Source organism: Pollicipes pollicipes, unplaced genomic scaffold (genome assembly GCF_011947565.3).
Source record: "Pollicipes pollicipes isolate AB1234 unplaced genomic scaffold, Ppol_2.1 Scaffold_5724;HRSCAF=6776_pilon_pilon_pilon, whole genome shotgun sequence".
In the NCBI taxonomy this organism is placed as follows: Eukaryota; Metazoa; Arthropoda; class Thecostraca; order Pollicipedomorpha; family Pollicipedidae; genus Pollicipes; species Pollicipes pollicipes.
The window spans coordinates 24417627-24423626 of record NW_023596746.1 but is presented as its reverse complement, the minus strand read 5'-3'; positions in this window follow the sequence as shown (position 1 = coordinate 24423626).

The following is a 6000-nucleotide window of genomic DNA, read 5'->3' as shown; positions in this document are numbered from 1 at the left end:
TGACTATGATCATCATGATCAAGCCCCCAAATTCAATCGCCTACTTCCGGCCCGCTTTCCGTTCAAGGAAATGCTCCATCTTTGAAGATATGTGGCGAGCATCAGATATAATGGAAAAGTTGACTTGTAACTATTTGTATACTTTTGAATGAAAGCGACTACTCTAGATAACACAGTTTCACCATCTAATAGATACGGTCCTCAATACGTCATCGTTTGATTGCGTCATGTCACGCTTTTATGACGTCAGAGTCGCTGCAAGACTGGTCGTGTGAGAACTGCCACTGTAGCGGACGGCCTGGCTCCCTTGTAGTACTCCAACTTGCCGTAAGGTGGCTTGTTAATTTAGGCACGAGCGATAGACCCGAGGACCGTTATGTGTCGCGTGTTTTGACCCCTACTCGTAGTGTTCTTGTATATTTGTTCGTGATGTTAAACGTTTAACCTGCGTTTATATTCCGGCTCCGGTGCTATTCTTCAGTTATTTGATTCTCAGCCGCATGTCCACCATAGCTGGTGGGACTGCCCAGGTGTCTGTATGGTGTATCACAAAATGTGGTTTGTGACCGATACCTGCATTTAGCGTTTTAAGGTGGGTGAAAGCCAACTGCAATCAGTTGATGTGATTATTCGTGCCTTCGCTTTCCAGAGACCAAGAATAACTTCATCATCCTGACTTTGAACACAGTATAACCACTGAAGAGGCAGAATTCGTCTGACATCTCTATGGCGCACATCTCTGGTTGCTTTTGAAATTGGCGACGCGAAAGTCAGCACAACTTAGTACGCATCTAGCACAGCAACGAGAAGAGGCGATGTCTTAAAGGGCATAATTTTGAGCAACATGATTTCGAATATGTGCTTCTCATTTCAGATCCCATGAAAACGTGAAACAATATCCTTTAGTATCAGGATTAAACTCATATTCCTGGTAGGTTAATTCATTTTTACCGAACAGGACGACCCGATAAAAGCAAACAGACACGAGTACCTGGTAGGTAACCACAGCATGAACAATACACCAAGCTCATGTTAAGATTGCTAAAGCACCAAACTATAAAAACATCATTGTAGCAAGTGTACACCAATTTTAGTTGACACAATTAAGCACGGCCTCAACCAAATGATCAACATGCAAGAAGTCCTGCTCACTTTCTACTTACTTCTCACTCACTTACATACTTACTGAATAAAAATATAGATAAACTAATAAAAAAGTAATGAACTCATTTGCTACTATACACACCTACTATCCGTCTTCCCCTTACTTATCTACCCGTTATCAGCGTTTGTCGCGACAAACGCAATCACCATTGGCACATGCAGCTTACCGTGCACAAGCGCACCTGATGAACACACACGTTATCACATGCACACATTGGCAAAGAAACGCACCACGGTAGCCGCATGCCATGAGTGCTTAAGCTCCCCAAACCTCCAGCCGACATGCACGGTGTGGTCAGCCAGGTCGTTACCCTTAGGCAAGGCTAGAAGCTGACTGATTTAGGCTGGGTCAGGTCAGTGACGGCGGCGACGACTGCCGTGATTCACAGGTTCAACAATGACCGGCGCCAGCGTCCGAGCACGCTGCACGCGATATCGCACGCCATTTGCAGTTATTCTCGGCAGTTTTAGCCAGCTGGCTGTAACGAGGGCCCTCATTGGCTGTAGTTCAATGAGAAATAGCCCTGGTATTTGGTCTACGGCAGGGTTCTTCCATTCCACGGCCGGTGCACCGCCGAAGAACCTCTTTGTCAGATGCGGCTGGTTTGAAGTAGGCGGCTGAGACAAAGCCGTGACGTACCACAAACTTGAAATGCCGAACAGAGACGAGAGAGGGACACGCGGTAAGCAAGCACATCGCCAGGGCGAATTCACAAGCGACTTTAATGGTCAATCTCACTGCTAGTGTGTTTTTATTCAGGCACCATCTTAGGTGCCCGTCGAACAAAATGTCTTGTGAAAAGGGTCGCTATGGACCGCATTCGTAGCTGAGATATCACGAGTTATCATATCATCTGAAGCATCTGAGTTATCTATGACTTTACACTGCATTCTGGCTTGGTCCGAAGCTTTTCATAGGACTAGTCTCTGAAGTGGAAGTTCAGAGCCCACCCTAAAACTTGTTTGTCGCATGAGCCCTAACCCTTCCATCCGACTGTGAAATTCTAGACCGGCGGCATAATTTGACGGCGAAAGTTAAGCGTGCCTTAACGCACGGCACGGCCGTCTGGCTCTCTGACGTCACCTAAGCCTTAACGCAGCCGCTGCGACTGACCGCGGACCACCCCACTCAGAGGCAGGTCGTGAGTGCTTAAAGCTACTCAAACTTACCTCGCCATGCACGGGTCGCCGTCCAGCCAACTGATCTTACAGGACGGGCAATTCAGTGTGGTCTTGCTGCTATCTCCAATTTACTCATGTGGCCGTCATTTCATAACCAAAATTACTCATGATGTCGCCGTAAGGGACTTTCGAGAGCAGTGTTGATTGCAGGATTCAAAAATCGCTCAAAGAAGCTTAATTATATATTGTACAGCGCACCAAGATCAGTGCATTTCACACGCATTTGTAAGTGCAAGGTGGTCCGCGACACGATGGAGTTCATAATAAAGTTTTGGATGACTTCTTATAACCTCAAGCTACTACCATCCCTCTTGGAATAAAGTGATTTTGTGTTCGGAATAAAACAAGCTTTTTACTATACACTCCGAACATCCATTAGCGGAGGTTTCGCATGCAACGAGCTGATTCGACTTAGCCTGAGAAGTTAGCTATTAAGGAAAATCTAAAAGAACTCGGTAAAAGTCGTTCCAGTCCAAGTTCCAAGTCCAAACAAAAATCCAAGCTTCGAAAGCGGTGAACGTATGTTACCAGTAGAGCCTTCAACCTTAAAAACCGTATGAGCTCCTTCGGTACAATGCAGCAAGTCCGAACTCAGAACCTGCTGAGCCGATCCTCCCGCAATCTGTGCGAATGGGAAAAGTGCGCACGATTTATTAGCGACTCCGAAAATGACGCCTGGATTCCACTGCCTTGACCTTCAAAAACCATGAATAGAAATTAATTCTGAACACGAAGCAGGACGCATCCAGGTGGTTTAAAGTGACTTATTGTATACTGTATTGTTCATAGACTCGACCGTAATATTCTCGCTGTGGTATTTCCGCGTGTTCAGTGGCACACCCCAAATGCGAAGGCAGGTGAGAGTTGGAGCCCAACTGAACTCCTCGAAGTCGGTCATGTCCCCGAACGGCTCCTTTGCGAAAAAAATGTGCAAGTCGCGTGCCCGTATCAGTCATGTTCAATTCAGTATTCTTTGCAGCATAATCCTGATTCATATTTAGGTGTAGCATATTCATGTAAGCATTTCCCATATACTTATTGAACCTAACTGGTCTGATCTGTATGCGCAATCATTTTTCGACTGCTGGCGCAACACATGATGAAGCAAATTGAGCCACCAATGAAAGATAGTGCATGCGAGACGTCTGAAGACCCAGACACGATGTGACATCAATCCATAATGGTGCAATGCTTTCAGCCGATTTTGCCGCAAAGGTGATGGCTGACATCCATTTAGATGTCGAACGGACGGAAACGTTCGAACTGTTACCACCCATTCATAGCTTTTCAAATAATACCGGTATAACACCTGATGCAGAAAATGCGGGTAATTAAGCGCCATCCGTCTTTGGGCCTGGTGATTTGCTCCGTCTTTAAAGAGAAGTAATCATTGCGTCGAGGATGGGAACAGGCTCATGCAAGAGTTGACGCTTACAACAATATCAACGACACTTGGTTTCTTTGCTACGAGAGCAGGTTTTGTGAAGGTCAAAATACAATCCGTCAATCCAGGTCAATTCCAACAGAACAGGCCACTGCCCTTCGACACAAAGCACTACGGTCACATTCCGTTCTCTGTCTGCTGAGCTCGGCCACACCCACTTTGTGAGCGAATGTGTTTTTGCTCATGGCGATTTTGAGTCCATGTGGTGCACAGTGAACCTGGTAGCATAATCTTCATGTGGGGACAGTGGGTATTAGCGTTTTGGCTTCAACAAAATGCGGCGAGGTCTTGACATATTTTCCAATCCAGGCGAAGAATCGCCCACTTTGCCTAATGGACAGTGTCAGCCGTGCCAATTATGGGGCTTTGGCGCACCAATGGGATTGTTGTTTTTTCGGAAAGCAAGCTTTACTCTTGAAATTGCGGGTCCGTGTCATTGTCAACCATGCATCAGCTACTTGGGCTGCGACATGTGATTATTTATATGTCCCGGCGAAGTCAGGTCCCAGCCGTGCAGGTCAAACCGCGGCAATGAAACCACCTTTTAAGATGTTGATTCTCGGAGTGAGACGCTTCGACGACCTTCTCTTCTCCAACCACAATGAACGTGCAGTACGCTAGCCGGGTGTAGGCTGATGCATCATCGCTCGTCTGCGGCTGTGCCTCTGTGGGGGAGAGGAGGGGAAGAGCAACACTTCTTCACCCTGAGCTCGCGCTAGGCCCAGGCGACACGAGTGCCACCTCTGTGCGGTGAACCGCGGTGATCTTTAATGATCCTGACAATCTGCGCTGCGTTGGCGCTGCTATCGCTTCTGGCGGTGACCTGCTGCTGCAGGCGGCTCTCCCACCCTCAGAGCGTCAGCCTCGTCTCGGGTCCGCATCAGCGACTCGCTGACCCCGGGCGCGGCGACATGTCAAACCCACACCACTGCGACGCGCCGGCCGGGACGTCTTCGTCAGTACGAACTACTGCTGTTGGCGTGTCACGTGTTAACTTAGTGCGCGTCCAAAACAATCGGCACAAGTCGGGCTCGTGGCCAGGTGGGCGCTCAGCTTGCTAAAGCATCTGCCGGCATGCTACTGCATGTATGTGTTGTGCGTCCCTAGCCTCTGAACCCAGTATTTAGCATCCCTCTACTCCTAGAAGCGAATTTGTTAGATGCCTTTCGGAACCTGGGCCAGGACAAGAGCAAATTATCGGGAACAGAGGATAATGCTTTCTGTAGAAAGTGCTTGCAAGACACCCAAGTGGCTTTGTCCTGATGATTCCTATGTAGGGGTCCGGGTACGAATCCCAGTGGGTTCGTGGCCCTTCAGCGCTAATGTGTCGTCTGCGGCTTATTTGGCGTCTGCGCTCCAAAAAAGCGCGCGACAATGTGCGGCACGCGCCTTTTTTAAGTGACCATTGGTGTAGCCTGCGATATACCCGTTGTAAGAGCTCTGTGATCGGCCCACCGATGGCTAAACGAACGGCTATTTTGCAAAAAGTTTTCAGGTGCCGATGAAACAGAGGCTGGGACCTGAGCCTAATTAACCCAGATAATGATGTCGGAGGGCGGGTCAGACAAAAGTAAATGCTAGTCAAGAACTTAATGAAGTCCGATATTGTTTCCAGAGGTCGGTCGGTCCGCTGCTTTGGCACGCCGCAATTTATAGCGATTTGAGTAACTTACAGACGCATTAAACCCAAGCGGTCACGTGCTGTCGACATTTACCACGCCGACCGCAGTTGGAGTCTCAGCAAAGGTGTCAGATCGAGGCCGCAATGCGCTGACCTCATCGCCTATTACGAGGCTCAACTTTGACTAATTCTCACTGACTCCTGGCGGTTCCAGGGACTTGAATCTGAGAGGAACTAGTGACGGCATCAGATTTCTGATAACCGAAACCGCTCGCCGCAGACACTGCGGTTCTCGGCCTCAGCAAGAATCACTTGCAACGGCGGCCTTGCATACGACACCACAATTACCAAAAGCGCCACCGTTGTATCGGTCTGCCACCTCCGTACCTAAAGAGCGTCTTGTCCTCTAACCCAAATCAGAATCTGACGGAAGATTCTTTACCGGCGGATCTTGCGGCGGATCGTTCCCTTCATGGCCGGCAGGGCCTCTTTAAGTCCGGACCAAACCTCAAGAGGCGAACGAGCCTTCCTTCGGTGCCCCTAAGACGGATTAAACTTGAACCAAAATGGATTAAACGCACTGAGCCAG